The following is a 24,082-nucleotide window of genomic DNA, read 5'->3' on the forward strand; positions in this document are numbered from 1 at the left end:
TTAAGAAAATTGTCAGTTTGAGTGCATAAATTAAGCCATAAAATGTGGTAAGAGATATCTATTTCCTAATGCTTTTACTTATCTAGTTGTGAAATAGATTCAGCTTAATTGTGGCACTACTATTGTGCAAAGCAAGCTGAAATCTTCATAAAAGCATAAGTGTTAGCCAACTAGAAGAAGGGAAGAGTTTGGAGATGAATCTGTAATTTAATTAAGTGATCAGTCATGTAATTTCCTTTGTCTTTTCTTTGTTTCCTATTATATCTCATCTCAGAATTGTTTTATAAAAGAAACTAAATTAAGCAGAGAGGTAGCGAGACTTCCTGATTGGCAAGTTGTGGGAAAAGCTCACCTTGGAATCAGCATTAAAGCAGAAGGAAATATAGGAAAAGAGCCTGAACGTTAGATATTTGTTTCAACTTTGGACTGACATGCTTTTGCATTCAAAATTTTGAATCTGGAATTTAGTGGAACTCATCAGTGATGTTTGGTTTGCACATCTCTGGATAATAGGAATGTGCACTTTCCCTATTTTGATTTACAGGTATTTCATTGCTTATTTGATAATTAGCTTCCTGTATCATTCTATCCTAATTACATAAAGTTCAAAAACTCCAAATATTAGTAGGGTGTAAAATTTCCTTCAAGAGCTACTATCTCTTCTCATAACAGACCTTGTCTTTTATCTAACCAATGTTTTACATATTTTGTGGGGGCTATAAGAACAATTTTTCCTTCCATTTTCAGGAATCATGCTTACAGCTTATGCACCAGACTCTTTTTCAGCATGATGGTAATGCCATTAGGCTCACGTGGACAAATACACTATGTGAGCGCTCTCATTCCCCAGCTCCACACCCAAGGCAAATGTCACTCATCCATCTTTCCTGTTTAGCCTGTACTTAAACTTGGAATCCAAAGTCACATGCAGACTCCACGACTAAAGCAACCTCAGCATAAAACCATTTTTCAGTTATACTAGACATTAATCTAACCCCTTCATTTTCTTGAATAACTGTAAGTCCTGTACTACTAAATTAACTAACTTGTTCCAGGATTTCTTTCCCACCTGATCATATGTTCTCCTACCTTAATAACGTTTTCTCTCGAATTTCAAAATGATAATCCTCACTAGGTTTGTGGAGGAAAAAGCCCTCCCAGTAAGAATTTCAGTCTTGAGATTTGATTTGCACTTTGACAGAAATGGGCAAATATTTACTCTAGGAACTTTGTAGGTGAGGACATGGAATCAGAATCACAAGGTCAACAGGAAGTGTTAGATCTTTATTTCTTTTTGTGTATACCTGCTTCATGCATTCCTAGAGCATTTTTAAATCAATCAAATCACAAGTACAGAATTTGTTATCTTTGACATCCAGAGTACATACTTTCCCTCCCATGTTGCTTAAAATAGACTCAGCCAGTCAGAAATGATCAACTTCTAGAGACAAAATTGAATTTTGGATTCCTACAACACAGCATTATCCCTCTGAAATGTTCTCTAACGGGCTCATTTGCCTCAAGTTGGAATGTAGAAATTTCTTCAGAGTTCCTTGAGCAACCACCAATTTTCATGCATAATAAATTTGGGTAGAAAAAAGGCAAATATTTCTAACATTTTATTGGGAGTTATGTCCCTTTATGATCTTTTATACTAGATCAGTTTCATCAAAGTTCTAATTGTATTAGTTTAGGCAAAGTCAAACAGACCCTGCTGGAGTTATCAGAAGCAAAAAAATAAAGAATCTAGTATAGTGCCTTCACTGTGGTAGATTTCTTAATAAATGTCTGCTGATTTGTTTGATGGAAGTGATTGAAAACCTCTATCTCCAGGAAAATCTCAGTAGAAAATAGTGCTTGGGCCACCCCAACACCATGTGGTAAGTGATCTCTCCCATAACCATGTCTGGTTGGAAATACAAATATGACGCTCAGATGAAATATGGAAATTGAGAATATAGCTAGATCATGTTCATCCCTACTGGAAATATGGATCATAACTACAGGTGATAGACAAAGATATGGAATGCATGACATTCCTTAGGAAAGAGAGTTAAACATTAGAGAATGGCCAGAATGGAACCCCAGAATGAAACATTTGTTAAGGGGTAAATAAGCTCAGTGAAGGAGCCTGAGAAGAAATCTGAGAGGTAGGAAGAAAACCAGAAGATAATGGTGACAAGGAACTCAAGGGAAAACAGAGTTCCAAAAGGAGAAAGCATTTCTTTGCGAAGGAAATTTGATTTATACCAGGTTTGAACTGAGACTACAGAGAAGGAATGTATCAAAGAAAGTAAGGGGACATTTATAGTTAGGATTGTAGGAGATTGAGAAATTGTTTACTAGGCTAACTCTGATGAAAAATTGGAGAAATCTATTGAGCGGGTGAAATATAAAAAGTTTGGGACACCCACTATGCAGATGGCAAGAGAGGCAAGTAGGAATAAGCAGAAATATTTTAGAGGTCTTAGAGAACCCAGGTGAGGCTTGGAGATACAAACTGCACTGGCACCAATTTATGTCACTTATTCAAGGTCCTCTGGCAGCCCAGATGCACACAGCAGCAGTAAAACATCAGAATGGATTCATCCTTACTTAGAACACAAGATGGATCAGAAACCCATCATAATCAAAGTCATACCTGAAATACTGTTCAAAAATATTAAATAAGGATGGAGTATATTTTAAAGCCTGATATTTCTTGGTTATTTTAACCAAAGAGCCTGCAGTTGTTCAATTTATATCAGTCCTCGTATCTGACGAATATCCATACCACCTTCTTCCCATTTTTAAATTCTCAAGTTATATTGGATTAAATTATAGAAAGGGGTTTTAGAGATTTAGTCCAAATATCTTATTTTATAGGTGAGAAAACAAACACATGTAGAGGGCACGTGGAATGCCTCAGTGATGGAGCCAGAAAGGTCATTAGTATTTGTACTGTCTGGCAAGATACATAATTCTCCTCCTTGAATTCACCTCAAAATGGCTGAACACCTTCTTATCCTAGATGCAGCAACCTGCATATCTGAATATAATAAAGCATCTTAACCTTAAAAGTTTCATACCACTTCCAAAGCAATTTCTATGAACTTTTGATATAACTTTGCTAATATATTTAAGAAGTCCTTTGAAAGTTTGAATGGGGCAATGACGAATATTTCATCACAAATGATAGGAGGTGTTTTGTTCTCACAGACCCAGAACTCTCTCACTAGATCGTGAATTCACATAGGACAGGAGTCTGACTGGATTTCCAGTGCATGATACAATGCTTTGAGCTAAATAGATGTCCAAGAAATCCTTATTTATTGATGGAGAGAATAGTTGCTGCTCAGTCTACTTCTTAGGAAACTGCATTCTAATTAGGAATCACAATTCTGGTTTTTGCTTGCCTTTCTTTCTTATATTAATATTCTACATTATATTTCCATCTCCATGTTCCTCTGGTCAGTTCTACACGATTAGAGTTTCCTTTCTTCCCTTAGGATTTGTGAAGTTAGGTATCTATGTATTATCTGGTTCTTGATCTAGTAAGGGAGTCAACATCTAATAATTTTAAAAATCTGGAGATACATGTAGGATGTTAATACTAATACTAACTTATGAAATAAAAATTGGGAACCTGGTCTTTCCTATGGGCATTATAGAACCATACAAAAATATTTAACTCAAAAAATAATATTACTGCACACATCATTTTCTGTATGCTTTACAGATATCATGGGGTTCAAGGGCCTAAACCTTGAATAAAAAAACGGACTTTCAGGTCTATTTCTGAAACTGACTCTGTAGAATTGACTTCATGTGGAAAATGAAAAGTAACTCTTGTTGAATAGTTGATGTAATAGTGATTCATTCCAAAACCATCTGAAATATCATTTTAAAAGGAAAATAATTTAAGAAGTCAAATTCCAATCAGGGAAACTATACTAAAGAGACTCTTTTATGTTTTAAGGTAAACGTGGAAATTCAGTACAGAAATTACAAGAGGAAAAAAAAGGTTGTGCTATTTTTTTGCACTTTTTTTCCTAATATTCTGTAGTATCCAAAGAGATTTGATTCAGACTTAAGGAAAATCTATATAACTTAACAACTTAAGGTGATTTTCAAAATCTAAGATGGGGAGCAACTCAAAAGAATAAGCAAAATACTCAAGTTCAAGAAATCCTCACAGCTTTTCGGAAAATAACTTTATTTGCCTGTGGTTTTTCCCACATCTGTAAAATGATTTACCAGTAAGGACTTTAATAAGGTAAGCTTTAATGTCAGATAAAGTGCTTTGTGGAAAACTATGGAAATCTGGAATTTTAAAACCTAATTTTCCTTTAGAAAGTAAATTAATATCCCACGAGAGACTAGGTCAGTTTTGTGTTGGCATGATCTAGTTACAGCTAAGCCAGAAATAAAGAGAACTGAAAGGACCAGACTCAACAGAGCAAATACACAATATCTAATTGGAAGCCTAGAAGATCAATGAAGATTGAGATTTTTCAACCAGAATTAAACCAGTAAGACCTGTGGCTGGGTTTGATTCCAAAACCACCAAGAAATAGTTAACGGCTCCTCTACCACATAGCAAGTGGAACCCAGCCTAAATTTAGACTAGCCGCTGTACACACACTTGATATATGCAGAAGCTTCCACTTTACATTTCATGGTCAAAACATAAAAGAAGAGCAAAGGTTTTGCCACCACTGAGAAAACCTCTAGTTCATAGCAAGCACCCACAGGTGGTATCTGGAGGCCGCTGCAAACCTTATGTTTCCAAAGGCAAAAGGCAGGGTGCAAACTGCCCATGTCTAGAAGTTCAGTCCCTGGTTTGTAGTTCAAGCCACACTCAAAAGGTTTTTGAGTTCGACAGTGGCTGAAGCAGAGTATAGAAGAGAGGAAAGACTGGTCAAAGACGGCAGACTTAGGAAGTGATGAGACTGAAAGGATTGTTTCCTAGCATTTTGGAATTTTCAAACTGTAAAAATTCATTATACAAATAAACTCTGCTTCAGTATACCAAATGGCTTCTTTGATGCATGGAGAAACATCTTTGTAGGGTGACAGCTGGAGGACTTCTAAGGGTGCCAGATGCTGTATCCTTTTAGACTTTAATCTATGCTTTTCAGTATGTATGACAGAGTGTGGAGGGGTGAAAATTTTATATTCTTGCATCATTTTACAGTTCTTCATTTTATATGATAGATGAATTGTGGGAAAGCTGTGTGCAAACCAAATTATACTTTAAATGTTTCCATTGAGCTTGCTGAATAAAAGGATACAGCATGCAATCTGATAAAATCAACAATCACCCTGCAGTCTCCTTTGTGTGAATCTAGACATTCGTAATTGGACTTGATTAAAGCTAGGTCCATGTGCCTTATTAAATTCCATATTTATATAGCAATTTTACTTCTTATGTGATGTAAAAATCACTAAGTACTTGTCCCAATTCTCCTTTGAGGATGAAAGGGAAGCATTATTAATCCAATTTTATTTCTATATATGATTAACTAACCACTTTGATTCAAATGAAAGCTAGTTACTATCTCCCTATCATCCTGATACACAATATTAGAATATATATTAAGTGAATTCAAAAGTGTCAGAGATGATTACATGAGTGTATATGCATGTCAAAATTCATTGAGCTGTACACTAAAAATCATCAGAGATTTACTTATGAAACTGGATTTCTGGCAACTGCTAACTAATACTTTAATGTTCATTCTTCACTAGTAAAAGTAGATAGATACATAATATTGAAAATATTTATAGTACAAGCATACCTCAGAGATATTGCAAGTTTGGTTCTAGACCACTGCAAGAAAGCAAATTATCACAATAAAGACTGTGAAATGCTTTTTTCCAGTGCCTATAAAAATTATGTTTAACTATATTGTAATCTATTAAGTATGCAATAGCATTACGTCTTTAAAAAGTACATACTTGAATTAAAAAATATTTTTTTGCTACAACTGCTAACCATCATCTGAGCTTTCAACAAGTCATAATCTTTGTACTGGTCTTGCCTCAATGTTGATGGTTGCTGAAGGTTGGGGTGCCTGTGGCAATTTCTTAAAATAAGACAACAGTGAAGCTTACCACATTGATGGACTTTCATTTCATAAATGATTTCTCTGTAAGATGCAGTGTTATTTATTAGCATTTTACCCACAGTAGAACTTCTTCCAAAGTTAACGTCAATCTTCTCCAACCCTGCAACTGCTTTATCAACTAAGTTTATGTCATATGCTATATTCTTTCTTGTCATTTCAACAGTCTTCACAGCATCTTCACCAGGAGCAGATTCCATCTCAAGAAATCACTTTCTTTGCTCATACATAAGAAGCAACTCTTCATCCATTCAGGTTTTATCATGAGATTGCACCAATTCAGTCCCAACTCCAGGCTCCACTTCTAATTCTAGTTCTCTTGCTGTTTCAGCCACCTCTGCAGTTTCTTCCTCCACTGAAGTCTTGAAACTCACAAAGTCATCCATGAGGGTTGGAATTCACTTCTTCCAAACTCCTACAAATGTTGCTATTTTGACATCTCATGAATCACAAATTCTTAAGGGCATCTAGAATGGCGAATCCTCTCCAGAAGGTTTTCAGTTTACTTCACCATATCCATCAGAGGAATCACTGTCTATGGCAGCTTCAGCCTTATAAAATGTATTTGTTCAATAATAAGACCTGAAAGTTGAAATTCTTCCTTGACCCATAGGCTGCAGAATGGATATTGTGTTTGTAGACATGAACACAATATTAAGCTCATTGTGCATCTCCAGCAGAGCTCTTGGGTAACTAGGTGCATGTCAATGAGCAGTAATACTTTCACAGTGATCTCTTTTTGATGAGCAGGAGGTCTCAACATTAGGCTTAAACTATTCAGTAAACCATGTTGTAAGCAGATATGCTGCATCCAGTCTTTGTTTTTCTACTGAAAGAGCACTGGAAGACTTAGCATACTTCTTCAGGGTCTTAGGATTTTTGAAATGGTCAACAAACATTGGCTTCAACTTAAAGTCACCAGGTGCATTGGCCCCTAACAAGAGAGTCAGCCTCGTTCTTTGACACTTCAAAACTAGGCATTGACTTCTCTCTAGCCATGAATGTCCTAGATGGCGTCTTCTTCCAATAGAAGGCTGTTCTGTCTACACTGAAATTCTGTTGTTTAGTGGAGCCATCTTCATTAACTGTTTTAGCCAAATCTTCCAGATAACTTGCTGCAGCTTCTCCATCAGCACTTGCATGTTATGGAGGTGGCTTCTTATCTTAAACCTTTCCATGAACTAACCTCTGCTAGTTTGCAACTTTTCTTCTGCAGCTTCCTCACCTCTCTCAGACTTCAAGGAATTAAGGTGAGTTAGGACCTTGCTCTGGATTAGGTTTTGGCTTGAGTGAATTTTGTGGCTGGTTTGATTACTCAAGCTTTCTCCATATCAGCAATAAGGCTGTTGCATGTTTTACTATTCATGTATTCACTGGGGTAGCACTTTCAATCTCCTCCAAGAACTTTTTCTTTGCATTCACAACTTGGCTAACTCTTTGGTGCAAGAAGCTTGGCTTTTGGCCTTTCTCATCTTTTGACATGCCTCCCTCACTAAGCTTAATTGTCTCTAGCTTTGGATTAAAATGAGAAATGTGTGACTCTTTCTTTCACTTGAATACTTAGAGGCCATTGTAGGGTTATTAATTGGCCTCATGTAAATATTGTTGTGACTCAGAGAATAGGAAGGCCCAAGGAAAAGGAGGGAGACAGCTGAATGGGCCAGTTGGTGGGACAGTCAAAACACACACATTTATCAATTAAATTCACCATCTCATATATGGGTGCCGTTTGTGGCACCCCAAAACAATTACAATAGTAACATCAAAAATCATTGATCACAGGTCACCTTAATACAATCATAATGGAAAAAGTTTGAAATATTGCAAGAATTACCAAAATGTGACACAGAGACATGAAGTGAGTAAGCGCTGCTGGAAAAATGACTCCAATTGACTTGTTCAGTACAGGGTTGCCACAAACCTTCAATTTGTAAAATTGCAATATCTGCAAAGTGAAATAAAGCAAAAGCATAATAAAGTAGGATAATGTACATACGAATCTGGCATAGTACATGAGTTTGCAAACTATCGCCTGCAGGGCAAATGCAGCCCACTATTTGTTTTGTATGCTTATTACACAAAAGTGATTTTACATTTTTTTAATGCTTGAAAATATTCAACAGAAGAATAATATTTTGTGGCACATTAAAATTATATGAAATTTAAACTTTAGTTTCCATAAATAAAATTTTATTGAAATACAGCTGTACTCCTTTGTTTATATATTACCTAAGTCTGCATTCATGTTACAAAGGCAGAGTTGAATAATTTTGACAGAAATTGTGTGACCCTCAAAATCTGAAATATTCACTAGCTGGCTTTTTATAGGAAAATGTTTGCCAAAATCTTACATATAATGTATGATGTGGTTTGCATCACAAAAGTAAATGGCCTAACCATGAAGAATAGTATTCATGTTTGATTACAATGAAATAATACTTAAATATAATAAAGTTGTCTGAGATCAAAATATGTATGGATTATGTGAACATGTAACTTATAATATTCTAAAATGAAAACAGTCACATTGACACATGGATGCACAGGTGATTTTAAAATGAAATTAATTGCCCTTTCAATAAAGATTAATTACAGGTGTGAAAATGAATCTATACATCACTTTCATTTTGGGGCACTTTGACCCACTTTGACGATACAGAATTTCTTTTGACTGTAACTCAAAACAGGAAGGGACAGAAAAAATGAGTAAAGAAATAACTCCATTTATATTATTGGGAGATACACTATAACATTATTAGTAATACAGCTGAGTGAGTTAGAAGAAACATGCCTGGTGAAATTGTTAAGTGCTTCCTGAATTCCATACATCTGCACAATTTTTCAATGCATACTTCTAATTGGGAAGTGTTGGCGTTCTTTCTGATAATGACTACAGACTAAAGAACTAATTTTTTGTTCCAAGTGTAGCAAGTAATTAACAGTGCTTTCTGGATATCAGCACGGTTCCTCAGCCTGTTTATCAACTCAGACATCAGGCTGAGGGCCTGCCTAGTTTCTAAGTGCAGTGTTCTGAGATAATGTAGCCTAGGATTATACCATAGTTTAATGTAAATAAAGCTATTCAATCTGAAAGGAAATAAGATCATTTCTTGCTCTTTAATTACACCTACTTAAAAATAAGGGTTAATGCTCTTCAATCACTCTGTGACTGATCCCTTAATTCTAAATTTCTGTGCACGGTAAGTGTCTTTTGACACATTCAGATCACCTCCAATAATTTACAGTAAGGTAACATGTGGCAATAAAGAGAACAAGATTCTCATAGAAAAATAAGACCTGCATTACAGGTGGGCCTCAAGCACATGGGAAAGAGGCCTAGGTAACTAGAACACTCACAGGAGCTCCCTGTGTAAGGAGAGTCACTGCACCAGCAGCAGGAGCCACCTTGACAGTGCTTCTTCTTTCTGCCATTGTTCCTACGGCAACTGCCATGGCCTGCTAAATCCCCAATAGATACTAGTCTTCAGGATTCAGAACCAAGAAACCAGAATTCCCAGAAATTGTCTAAGTTTTCTATAATGCCTTTATTTATGTGTTGTTAACTAATAAACAAGGAAACATTTTTCTGTGATAGGATTATAAAAAAATTCAGAGTTTTTTATGTGATATAATAATAAATTATGGTTATTATTATTATGGCACTAATATATTAACATGTAAATACATGTAATGTGGAAATATATATGTTAACATGTAAATATATACTATATATAAAGTATATAGATACACAATATATATTAACATTTAAATATGTAAATATATATTATTGATGCTAAATTAACAGGTAAATATATGGAACCTGTAAAAATAATCTCTACCTGATCATTAAAAAAACAGTAAAGGAAGGTGAAACATGAAATTAATGTCTAATAAAAATAATTTTAAAAATTAAAACAGAATGTCTAAATATTTAATATTTAAACTTATCATTCTTAAAGTAAAACTTCAAAATGCACCTAGAATTAACTGCCTGGTCAACATAGGACATTTTCTTCCATTTTGCATTGATATTGGTCAAATTGCTAAAAGAAGTTATTTACACATGGTAATTCTATGATCAACCAATCCTCCTATTCCAATGCATCTTTATTGGGCCTCAAAACACTTCTTACAGCCTCCTGCTTGCCTTAAGAATATTTTCTTGAAATGGCCCAGCTCACCTCCAGTATCACTTCCTTAGGCTTTCTTATTCTCTCCAGGTTAATCTTGTATTAGATACTTATCTCTGGTCCAACCAGATGTGGCTTGAAGGATTTAGGTTCAAAGACCTGTAGGCTTCTGCCTCCACTCCAGGTTAGGGGTAGGACAGCTTTTCCTCAGAGTTTGGGGACAAGCTTAATTGGTAAACACTGTCCCTTTTGTGTGCTACAGCTGCCTTTTGGGAAAAATACTGCTTGTAAGCTGAAATGAGAAAATATCATTGCCTCATAAGGAATGGACCCCCTTGCCCTCTAGGTCATTTGTGTTGTTCAGCACCTGTAACTGACTGAAACTGAGGTAGAACTGAACTGCTGTGCATAATAAGGGGAGGAGAAGGCTGTAGGGATTGGGTATGTGGGGAGGGAAACCCAGAAGATAGGAGCTGGGGAAGGTAAGGACAACATGAAGAAAAGAGGCCAGGAAAAATGAACTCTTCTTGATGACACAACCAAAGTAAGGGTTTTAAAATCAGCAACAAAAAATGCAAAAGTAGGAATTGGTTGTCTTTCCTCTGGAGTGACATATTCTTTCCCATTGGTTTATTTCTTGCCTTTCTTTTCCCTCTTTGCTTTTTTTACATGGCTACAAAATGGGGTTAAAATAGAGACTTTGGTTGTCCTCCAAAATCTCTTTTCCCTTCTTCTGTGGTGATAGAGTCCCTGATTTTTGGCTACACATATGACCATCCAGATTGGAGACTACATTTCCCAGCTTTCTGCTGGGAGGGGACATCTGACTGGGTTCAGGTCAGAGGGATCTAAGCAGAAGGGTCATGTGGCAATTTCTGGGAATCATCTGTCAGAGCAGCACAAGTGCCCTTTGCCTTTTTCCCCTTCATCTTTTCTTTCATCCTACTGCCTGAAACAGACATTTCCATTCTTCAGCTTTGAGGTTGAGTCCATGCATAGTGGAACAACAAGATTAATGCCTGTGTGCGATCAGCACGCTAGGTCCGGACAGGCCAAATGGACTTTCAGTTAACAAGAAATAAGCTTCTATCTACTTTAAGCCCCTGTTATTTAGGATTTTCTTCACATACATTTGTACTTACTCTTAAGTAATATAAGTGCATGAATTTTGCTCTGATTCACCCTGTTCACTTAACACTGTATCATACATTTTTTATTGCTAGGTATTCTTTGTAACTGCTGTAGATAGAATGTTTGTGTCCCCCAACATTCATATATTGAAATCCTAACCCCCAGTGTGATATTAGGAAGAGATGGGACCTATGGGAGGTGACTAGGTCATGAGGAGCCCTCATGAATGGGGTTAGTGACTCTATAAAAGAGACCCTAGAATGATCCTCAACCTGTTCCACCATGTGAGGATAGAGAGAAGACAGTCTATGCACCAGGAAGTGGGTCCTCAGCAGACATGGAGGCACTGCCAGTGCCTTGATCTGAGCAGCACCAGAGTTGTGAGAAATGAATTTCTGTTATTTAGAAATGACCCAACTTATCATATTCTGTTAAAACAGCCTGAATGGACTAAGACAGTAATCATAATTTTTAGTGGCTATTTATAATTTCATCTCATAAATGTTCTATACTTTGCATAAGCAATTCCTTGTTATTGAGTATTTTAGCTCTAACACCTCCTTAGTCTTAATATACCCATCCCTACCAGAAAAAGTAGTATATAGTACAAGATGGGGATAATTACTTTTGTGGCTGTCCAGTCACCATGACACTAGCCAATAATGTTGTCATCCTCCTTTGATTTGTGCCACAGCATTATTTGATATTAAATTCTTATAGCGTTCATTTCTGGTTTATTTATTTTATTCCATCAATCAATCTATTCTTAGGCCAAGAATAGTCTCTTTTAATTGTCATATCTATAAAATGATCTAACTACAAATACGATGTCAAAATACTTATGACTCTTATTTTTTTTAACTTGGGTCAGTCTATTTTACCCATATATCTAATAACCACAGTTTCCTTTTTAGAGCTGGGCATGTTATTCAAACAATCCCAATGGTAGCAACACCTTGTTTTCTCTCTAAACAGTGCTTATTTCACAGCTCCTTCAAATGCACTGTTTCATTTAACTTCTAAATGGAACTATTATGACATTATTTAGATTAGCTACATTCAGCTCCTTGGTCTCCCAAAATTTGGAACCAGAGGGTTTTAAAAGAGGTTAAAAACGGGCTCCCTGAAATTATTCTAAAATGCTCCTAACGAGACAACTGTCAAGTCTTGGCTACTGCCCCCAGTGCTTGCTGCCGACTATTGATGGCATTCCTCAGTCAGGTCACAGCCCCTTAGCCTCTTGCTAACTTTGGTTACAGCTGTTTGCAGTCATGCTGAGCATGTGAGGTCCAGCAGCACGGACCATCAGAAAACTGTTCTCTGCCTGCTTTAAAAATAAATCCCTATAAAATAGGACAAGCAATTGAAGCTTTGTAATTTTTCAGCTAGGGACCTCAACTCTGATCTTAAGTTGATGAAGCATTAGTAGATGTGCTTAGAAAAGAGGTGAGAAGCTGTTGTTTGAATAATAAAACATGAGAGAGACGTTTTACAGATTTTCATTTTGTCCTGCTGACCACGGGTGATATACCATAATCAGAATTCAACCGACTTCTCAGAATAGCATCTGTGATGTGCAAAGGGATATGGAAAGAATATATTGTTCTGTACTTTAAGTGCTTTGCTACCATTTGGTATGGTTCAAGTGTGATAGGGCAAGAAATTCAAGCAATTTCTAAGATAATGTATTTTTAGAAGAGCTTAAGTGCCAGCTAGATCAGCTAGAAACTTCATAACTATCTATACAAACGTGTTTTAAAATGGTATAAAGAAAAAGTTATAGCCACTGTAATCAGTAGCAAGAAAGTAAAATGGAAGTCTTACAAGGTGGTGTGTAGATACTGTTAAGAAGTTCATAGAAGTAAGTTTTTATATGAAGTAGTCTAAAACAGAAAAAAATGGATTAGGTGGAGATAATGATCAGATGGGAAAGGAATCATCGGGGTGCTTTTCAAGCAGTGAAATAGCCCTAATTCAAATCAAGCTGTTTATACCAGGAATTTTAAGAACAAAAAACTAAAGAGAACTACAGAAAAGTTGCTCTAAATCAGTTTCCTAAAATGGTGCTATCAGAACAAAATGACATAGGATATGAATACATGTGCTATGAAAATGTGTTCCATGATCACACTGGTTAGGGAAATTTACTGGATTAAGCATATTTCTGCACTACAGGACATCTCTGAGACTTCAATAGACCAAAATACTGTGCATCCCCAAAGCAGGCTTTAGAATGCAGCAGTTTCCCCAACTTACTTGACTTCTCCTAAGGCAACCTATTTCCATCTCCTGGAGCACTGGTTGGGAGAACACAGCTCAAAAGAAACACATAGTTGTAGTTATTCAGACTTTTTTCCAAAAACTTGGCCATGCCATGAGAGCAAATGAACACTTTCTTTAACATGCTACAGACAGAAAATTCAGGGCTTTGCTGTGGAGCCACCCTGAGCTGTTAAACTAGTCCTAAAGAATTGCAGAATAGCTTTTTAACATACAAAGAGTACATTTAAAAAATGTCTTAAAACAGAAGAAGAGAACTCAGAGTTCTACTACAAAGCTGTTAATTTGTTCCATTTGTAAAATAGTAGCATTTTAGACTTAGGAGAGGTCTCAAAAGAACACCTAGTTTAGCCAGTCCTCTGGTTTTACAGAAGGGGAAATTGAGGCATAGATCAGTTAAGCAGTTTGTCCAAGATCATTCAGTTAGGAGCCTAGCATGGGACAAGACCCCAGTTCTGAAAATTCTCACATCATGTTCTCTTAGTCTCATAACTCCCATCCAGTAGGCTCATTATTTAAACAAAAATGAAGCACATGAAGAGAAAAACGAACCTTTGCTCAACCCTTAATCTCACAAGTCTCTCTAGAGTTAACAGTTCTGTTGCCTTTTTATTTTGGGCCCAGATATCTGTACTTCTCTAATTTTATTCAAAACTGTATTATTCCCTGCTAAGAAGCAGGGAAACTGTCCAGTGTTCTTGGCTGGTGATAGGGAGCCAAGCAGGGAAATAAGCCTGGAGACATAAAGAAAAACCAGATCATGGAAGGTCTCGTATGCAATGCCAAAGATTTTTTAAAAATCCGACTGACACCAATGTGGAGAAAGGATTAGAGTGAAAGAGGCAATGGCAATGGTCCAAGGAAAAAAGTCATGAGGGTCTGAAATATGACATGGGAGCAAGAGGAGAGGCAGGGAGCTTCTCCTCTGAAGGGTGATGAATGAGTGAGATGAAAGTGAGGATGGAGAATGGATTGGTTTGGGATATATTTTTGTGGTACTATTACAGGACTTGCTATTAGACTAGATGGCAGGGGTATAGACAGGAAGAGAAAGGAATTGAAGATGATTTCCAGGTTTCTGGCAAAGACATTGAGGTAGATGATGATGTCCCGCTCTGAGCTGCAGAGCAAGGAGACACGCAGGATTAGGAACAAACATGTTTTGGACATGTTAAGTGAGACATTCAAGAGAATGGTAAATTGACAATTGCTTAGGCAAGTGTTAAGTGCAGACGAGAGGTTTGGACTAGAGATATTAATCTGGAAATCTTCAGCATGTAACACAGACACTATGTTAAAAGTCATGCAATGGATGAGATTCTCTCTTGGGAACATGCACAGAAAGAAGAGAAGGCTCAGGACACAGAATATTGAAGGCAGGAAAAGACGGAGTCAACCAGAAGTCCTAGGAATGGTCCAAGAGGTGGGAGTGAAGTACGGTGAGAGCTAAAACCTCTATTGAATTTATCAGCTAAGAGCTCAGGAGTGAGGAATAAACAGAAGAAAATGGAGATTTAGGGTATACAAAAGATAGAGTTGCACCTCCAGAGTTGTCGAGGAAATAGGGAAAGATTGGAGGTAGGTAAGGTCACAGATAAACTTGACATGAAAGTTCAGGAAATTGAGATACTTCCCCACCTGAAAATCCCCTTTTCTCTGTAAAATAGGAGCAAGTTTGTCTTCTGAGAGTAGAGATAGTGTACTTCAGGGATTTAACTAAACTAGCGGAAATTTATAAAAAAGTGTTGTGGGGATTAAATGACAGAACCATCAGCAGCAGACTCAAAGGATGATTGCTGTGCAGCATTGATGGCCCAGCTAATAGAGGACCCCAAGGTGTTGAGGGTGCTGTCCTTTATAAAAGTATGAGAAGCAAACTTTAGTATTTAAACAAAGAGCTAATATTTATATAGAATTGATGTGCTTCTGGGCTAGTCCTCCCTTTGGTCAATTATGCATGCCCAAGCCTGTGCTGTGGTGTCAAGCAAACATAACTCAAAATAGCACTATTCACCTGGCACTGCTGACACCTAGACTGCAGTGTGCATGCAGAGGAGAAAATAAGTTACCCTCATCCTGTGAACCTGAAGATTAAAATTAACCAACAGCCATAGTGTCAAAATAGTATGTTCCATTGCCTCCTAATTTTATCAGATTAGATAATTAATATTTTTACCTTCTCTGTTGAATATTATAAACCTAAAATTTACTTACATAAAAGTTCTTTTCTGATATTTAGAAAAGTTTCTGTTTGTTTTTCAGCTAAAACTGCACTCCAAAATGTAAAATAGAGACATCAAAGAATGTGATAAAGCTATTACACATGATTGTATTCTGGGTGGCGAAAAGTAATTAAGAGTAAGACAGTACACTTAAGGGGAAGTTTAAGACCAAAAGGAACTTTTCAAATAAGGCATTAATTATGTTCCTTTCAAAATTAGAATCTATACTTTATTATTTGTTTGTATAAACTATATATGAAAATACATGTGGATATAGTTTTACTTCCTACTGTACCTTTGGGAACTGTTAAAAAGTTGGGATTAGGGACAATGACATATCAAGCTATAACATACTGATTTGGAAATTGATATCCCTCTACCAAGCAGTATAAAATAGCATTATGAGCACAGATTAGGGTCAGATTGCCTGGGTTCAAATTCTATTCCATCATTCCTAGAGCAAGAACTTTGAGCAAGTGATGTAATCTCCTCGTCTTCTTATTTTCTAATCTGCAGAATGGGGGGCATTTTAATAGAATGTATGTCATTTTTATGAGAAATGAAACATCCCATACTAACTGATACTTTGTAAATACTTAAAAAAAACAACACTAGCATAGACCTTCAAAATATTTCTCCAATTCCTGATTAAACAATATAGAAGTTCTTATGTGACAAGTGAGGTATTTTGAAACAAACAAGTCAAATTAGAGAAAATACATTGTGTTTACCAAAGAAAATATACTTTCATGTGTGCACAAAAGATAAATATCCTGTTTTATTCACTCATTCAAGATCCAACAAATACTTATTGAGCAGCTACTAAGAGCCTGTTCTAGTGTGTGGTACAGAGCATACATCAGAGAACGAAAACAGACCAAGGTGCCTGTCCTTGTGAAGCTTATGCTCTAGTGGGGGAGGACAATAAAAAATAAACATAACTGAGTGATTTTAGAATATGTTAGAAGGTTAAATGCTATTGGGAGAAAAAAGAGCTGAGTAAAGGGGATTGTGAGTGGGGGTTGGGAGGTTGTGAATAGAGGAGGTTGTAGTTTGTGGTTTTTTACAGGCTAATCAGGGTAGTCCTTTCTGAGAAGGTAACATTTACAAAAACACTTGAAGAATATAATAGAGTGACTCTAGAGGATTATATTAATTTGCTAGGGTTCCATAGCAAAGTATCATAGACTGGTTTATGCAGTATAAATTAATTTTCTCACAATTCAGAGATCAGGGTGTTGTCAGAGTTGGTCTATCCTGAGGCCTGTCTCCCTGGCTTGTAAATGTCCATCTTCTCCCTGTGTCCTCGCATAACCTTCCCATTGTACTTGTCTGTGTCCAAATTTCCTCCTATAAGAACACCAGCCGTATTGGATTAGGACCTACCCTAATGACCTCATCTTAACTTAATCACCTCTTTAAAGGCCACTTCTCCAAAATACAGTCACATTCTCAGATACTAGAGGTTAGGACTTCAACAGATAATTCCAATGGCAGAGGGCTGGGGTGGGAGGGCACACAATTCAGTCCATTACAGGGATGCCACACAGAGGGAACAGCTAGTAAAGAAGCCCTAAAATGAGAATTTACTAGAAGTATTTGAGGAGAAGCAGGTGCCAGTATGCAGCAGAGTGGGTGAGATTGGAGGGCAAAGACATATTATACAGGGCCTTGCAGGTCGTTGTAAGATCTTGGTGTGTTGCTCTGAGTGAAATGGAGAATCATGGCCAGGCTTTCGGTAGAGATAAATTTACCTTGTATTTTAAGAGTCACTGGCTGTTGTGTTGAGAACAGACCTGCAGGAGCAAGGGAAGCAGGGAGACCAGCTAAGAGCACAGCCATAACCCAGGAAAGAGATGACAAGGCTCAGAGCAGGGCCACAGTAGGGGATTTGGAGACAGGTGGAGAATGTCAGGATGTATTTTGATATTTATATATTCATCGAGGAAGCATTTCTTGACTGCCTGTTATTTGCCAAGTCATGATTGCTAATGGGGGAAATATGGTCAGGAATGTCAACAGAAAGATCATAGTAAAAATTAGGCTATAGAAAAAAGAGAGAAGCTGGGACATTTTTTTCTTCAAGAAGAAAGAAATAAGAAAGAGAGGAACTTAACCAAATAGTGAAATGTGAAATCATTAAGTGGTTAGAGAAAAGGTAATTAATTAGAAATTTATTGAAATATCAAGAAATTTATAAGACGGGGAAGGAATGCCATCCCAATTATTTTCAAAAGCTTTGGTACCATCTATTTCCCCTTATGTTTCAGCTTCTCTATCTGAACCACTTAAAATAAAACTTGACATTTTTTCCTGTTTCATGCATCTAAAGACATCTGGTTGCAGCATGTGGGTCATTTCAAAAGCACTGAAGGGGAAGAACAGAAGTAGAACAAAGGGCAATACAGAAGGGTGGAAAGGATGGATAAGAGGAGGGAAACCAGGAATGCTTGGAATGGGTAAGAGGGGTAAGAGGCAAACAAGATTCAACCAGCCCTCATGCCAGATCCACAAAACAAACAAGCAGACAAAAACTTTAAATTGCATTTAATCAAAGACTAAAAGGAAAGTGACTTAGCTGTTTCATTTAGGGTTAACAACTACCACACTTTAAAAGTACGTTGTGTTAGTTTGTTAGAGCTGCCATAACAAAATGCCATACGGGGTGGATTTAGCAACAGAAATTTATTTTCTCATGGTTCTGGAGGCTGAAGTCCAAGATCAAGGTGCTGGCAAAGTTGGTTTCTTCTGAGGCCTCTCTCCTTGGCTTGCAGAGGCCAACACAATGTGTGTCCTGCAGTGGTCTTTCCTCTGTGCTGGCACATCCTAGTGTCTGTGGGGCCAAACCTACTCTTTATAAAGACACGACTCAGGTTGGATTAGGGGCCATCCTAAAAGCCCATGTTAACTTAACCACCTCTTTAAAGGCCTTATCTCCATACAGTAACATTCCAAGGTACTGGAAGTTAAGTCTTCAGATATGATGGGGAGGACGACCCAATTCAGTCCATAACAGTACTTAGCCAATTTCAGAAATTCTATTCAAAAACAAAACTTCATTGTTTCCTTGAAACCATGTTGGAGTTTAACTTACAGCTTTAAGGAGAATGCAAGCTTACTAATGGAACATATAGTAAAAATACTTTAGTCTTTAGAGGAGTTGCAACAAAGATGCAATAAACATTATTTGTATTACTGCCTTTTCAATATTAGGGAACAAAATTTGATTTAGCAAAGTGAGACTTCTGGTCAAGCCTTACAACCATAGGCTTTTTCAGGCAAAGTTAGGTTAATTAGCTCCTTCTATTGTTCTATAAACAGAACAAAGATACAAGATCTATTTTAACTCAGCAATACTGTGTATGAATCCATGTATAAATCATGGGGAGCTAAATGCATAATTCCTATCATGATGCAATGTGTTCAGTTGTGTTTTATTAATTGTATTTTCTTAGGATAAAATATTTTAGACATAAAGTTAAAGGAGAGCTTTCTACATTTTTGGTTTTAAAAACTCTCCACAGATTGAGAATAATTATTAGTCATATTAGAAGTTGGCTGATAAAGAGGTTTGGAGCAATGTTAATCTCCACTAAAACCAAAAGCAAGAAAGTTCATTTAAAATACTATGAGAGGCCACTTCATTTTTTTTTTTTTATCATATTTCACTTTGTAGAGCAGAGAGAACTATAGGTTTGGGCTAAGTCCTTAGGAATAGGAGTCAAAACACCTATGACATTTTATGGAAATGTAAATGTGTGTTTTTGAGCATTGTACTTTCTAAAAATTTTTCTTTCAAGTGCAGAGATGTATTTATCTCTCCAAATGTTATGTTTCTCTTCCTCTGCCCTTCTTTTTGAAGAAAATATGGATTACTGAAGATAAAGTAAAATCTAATGCTTTGTGCAGTCTCCTAGCTGTACTGTGCTCTCCTGTTTAAACATTTGCTTATAAAAATGTGTTTGGGAAATGGCTGTTACCATGTATTAATTTCACGGTGAGCAATGCTGTCAGTCATTTAGATTGCCCCATTTTTCCAGCCTATATTTTCAAGTTGCAAATTCTAAATAAATGCTCTGTTAAATTATTTCACATAATTTAAAAATAGCATGTCATTACCATCAACCACCAAGTAGAATGATTTAATTTAAAATCCTTTCTCCATTCACTTACCAAAGAAATGATTCTGTGATCAATTTGACCTTTTACCAGCATAATTGCCAAATAATTAACAATGATAAATGATTATAATCTGAAATGTTTTAACTAATCATTAAAGGACAGCATATGTTTCATTACAAGCCAGGAATTATATATTTCCTATAAAATATTAGAAATACTCATTTATTTCATGCATATACTTATCAAGTGACTACAATGTGCCAAGAACTGTCCTGGAGATTATATTCCTAAATTCAATATAGATAAGCGATATAGTGTATTAGAAGGTAATAAGTGCCACAGAAAAATTAATAAATCAGGAAAAGGGAATTGGCAACATGTGTGTGAAGGTAAGAGCATGCAGTTTGAAATAGGACTGTCAAAAATGCAAGACTTGAAGAAGCATGTGTAAATCTACAGGAGCTGTAGGTAACCAAACATTCCACCTTTTCTGGGACAAAGGGGTCTCCTGAGATATATGACTTCTGGTGCTAAAACTAGAGCAGTCCCAGCCCAGGCAATTCAGGGCAGTTGATCACCTTAGGAGTGTTCCAGACAGATGAAACAGGAAGAACAAAGGCCCTGAGAGGGAAGCATGCTGGGTAGTTTCAGGAACTAGTAATGAGAGGCGAGTGTGGCTAGAGAGGGGATGACGTCGGTGATGTGAAGGGGTCACATCATGCAGGGCCTTAGAGCGGCTGCAATGGTACTCTACCCAAACCCGTTCCTCAGGGCTGATGCCCCCTTCCCTAGCTGCTGCCAGTAGGCTCACAGGGTATTTTTCCATGCTCCTTGCCCTTGACTACAAAGAGCTGCTTCCACCAAGGTTGTGTCCCTGCCAGGGAGCAGCCCATGACTAACAATGGGCTAATATGGGCCTACAATGGCCTCGTCCCACTCCCTCACCCTGGTCCATCCCAGCTTAGACCTCCCCTTAAAACTGACTGAGGCCTCATTTGTACCTCACTGCAAGTCAGCTTTTTTTCCCTGCCTTTTTTTCTTTACAGGTGTATTTCCTGAGAGCACTCCCCAATAAACTTCCCTGATGCAATTCTTTGAAGGGTTTGGAAAGAAACTGAACTCTCAAATCATTCCTCTCTCCCTCTCTTTCTAGGTATAGAATAATATAGAATTTTCTTAGTTCCCTATTTCAGATCATTCTTCTGAACATCACTGATTATTGCACAGTTTGAGAGAACTGGGCTATAACCCAACTGGAAATGTTAAGTCTGCTGAATAATTGGCATTTCCCCTCATGTCTTAAATCGTGGGCAGTGGGTGGACCAACTCTTCAGCTGGTGCAGAAAAGGAGTGTGTTCCTGGATGGGTCACGTCATACACTGAATTTCATTGTGTTATTCGGATTCCAGTTGTTTTAAATAAAATAGGTTCATCAAAAAGCAACAAGCAAAAGGCAAGTCCTTATCCTCAGGGATTTTATTCTACTCTTCTATGAGCCATTTTACTGAAAGTGTTCAGTAATGAATGGCTTACTACAGCCTAACTTGGGACTTTAATTTCCTGTGGAACCAGCATTTATAGGGGGATGAGGAAACATCAAATGGGAAAAAACTATCTCCTTCTTTCTAGGCATACACAGCCAGTTAAATGTCCAGCTACCCACAACATTTATATTAGCTGCATTTAATATATCCTGCACTTTCATATTTCAAGCTTCACTGAGGAATTTCTAGGCAAACAATAAACTCCAAATTGATATTACTTAGGAAAACAAGGAATAAGAAAATATTAAGTAGATGGCAGATCCACTCTTTACTGTTTCAGTTCAAAATTGTTGTTTTTAACTAGCTCTTTCAGTTAAAGGTATCCCTAACATCTGAACTTTTTCTAAGTATATATGAATTTTCTATAGGATCACAATTTTCTAAAGACTACTATGGTTAACTGTGCTTATGGTCAGTAGGTATAATCTCAGCTGTTCGGATTCAGAAGTAAAAAAAAAATATCTTTTTTTGCTTGCTACAATATTTATAAAGCTGTGGAAAGCATAGAGGTTTGAGAGTAATAGAAATGAATTTATTCCTGACTCTAAAATTGATTCATATGTGGACTAGAGTGACAGACCTTGGAAGAAGAGATCCTGTAACATGATGAGGTTCTAAAAGAGAATTCTATGTGGATTTAATTTGAAAAGTGCATAGGAGACAGTGGTGGGGACCCACCTCTTGATCCTAGGGTTCACTAAACAATTTCACAACTTCCAATAAATCCCTTAATCCTTCAGAGTCTTGGCTTCCTTAAATGGGATTAATATCTACTCTCAAAACTGATTATATGCATTAATAAATGTGAACATGATTTGAAAACTGGAAAGAAGAACAAAGTGTTATTTTTTATTTTTTAAATTTTTAAATGGAAATAAAAACCATAAAATTCTCTCCTTACATCAGAGCATAGTTTTGAAATTAACTGATGAACTATGTATGTAAGTTTCTTTTAGCTCTTTAGAAAACATTTTATATTCATATAAATTCAAATGCAAATGCACTCACATGCACATAAATACATTAGCTAACAGAATCCAGTAATGTAGTGTAGCACATTTTAGATGCTGAGTAAGTTTTCACTAAATGAATGAGAAGGACTAAAATACTGCAGAGAATTAACACCCTTGTACTAACATGTGGAATTTTTTAACATATGAAAGCCCACAATAATTAACTGATATTAATTTCTATGGTTACATTTAAATTTCATAGATGTACCTTTACAAATAAAAACCTGTACCCCTCCAATAATTTCAAGCGAATATCAGATATTATTTAAATTACCAATGATAATTCTCTGAAAAAGATCAAAATAATTAATAACTATTAGAGTTGCCCATTACCAGACGGATCTCTGCCTATGATCCTCAGAATATGTCAGTTTCTCCTTAGACACGGACCATCATCAGACATTTCCACGTTATCTTGATAATAAGAGCACTAATTAACTATTTACACTAATAGAATATTTCTTCATTTTATTGTCTTATATGCTTTGAGAAATATAAAATTAACATAATAATAGCTGTTAATGAACCTTATTATATACCAGATGCTAGTCCAAGAGGTTTGTATGTATAAACTTAATCCTCACAATGATCCTGTGGGGAAAGTATGATTCTTATCTTTATTGTACACAGAACACAAGGCACATAGAGTTAAGATTCTTGCCTAAGGTCACACAGCTAATAAATGATAAAGCCAAGATTTGGACATAGGCAGGCTGGGTCCAATGCCAGTGCTAAGCAGTAGATTTTATTGGATCTCATCTACAGGGCTTCATCTTCTTAATTGAGTGTGTCATTCTTTGCTTGCTTAGAGCCCATCCCTACAGGCGTGGAAAAGAAAAATCACATCTTACCAAACATATAAGTGCTATACTCTTTACCAGAGATCTGCAAACTTTTTCTGTTAGGGACTAGATACTAAATATTTTAGGCTTTATGGGCCATTCAGTCTCTGCCACAACTACTCTAATGTGGTGTTACAGCACAAAAGCAACCATTGACAATGTAAACAAATTAATGTGGCTTTATTCCAATAAAACTTTACTTAAAAAGAAGGCTGTGAGCCTGATTTGGCCTGTGGGCCATAATTGGCTGACTCCTGTTCTATATCCTTATTCATTTTTATTCACCCAAGGACTTGGAACATTCATGAGCACAGCTTCAGTTGAGCAGGAAATGGCTATTTCCTTGCTTGCAGGCACAGACAGCTCCTAGAAGAAATAGATTCCTCCTTGGTATGTTTCTTATTCTACAGCTTCTTCTTTGCCTTTCTACTCAGTTCTCAGTCTTGGGTTTAAACCCCTGTGTGCCAATTTCCTATTCATTCAGAAAGGACAATGCATTTTTGTTATTGGAACTTCTGAAAGAAGCATTTAGATTTTGTCAGACCTTTTTGTTCTCTAAAGGTGAAAGAATACCATTTTGCTACCTCAAATGTAATACTGATTTTGGAAATGATCATTAATTAGACATTAAAATCATTAGGTAAAAGTTGTTGAGGAAGAAGATATTTACTGGGTCTCCAAGCATGACCCA

Source organism: Manis pentadactyla, chromosome 6, assembly GCF_030020395.1.
Source record: "Manis pentadactyla isolate mManPen7 chromosome 6, mManPen7.hap1, whole genome shotgun sequence".
Lineage (NCBI taxonomy): Eukaryota > Metazoa > Chordata > Mammalia > Pholidota > Manidae > Manis > Manis pentadactyla.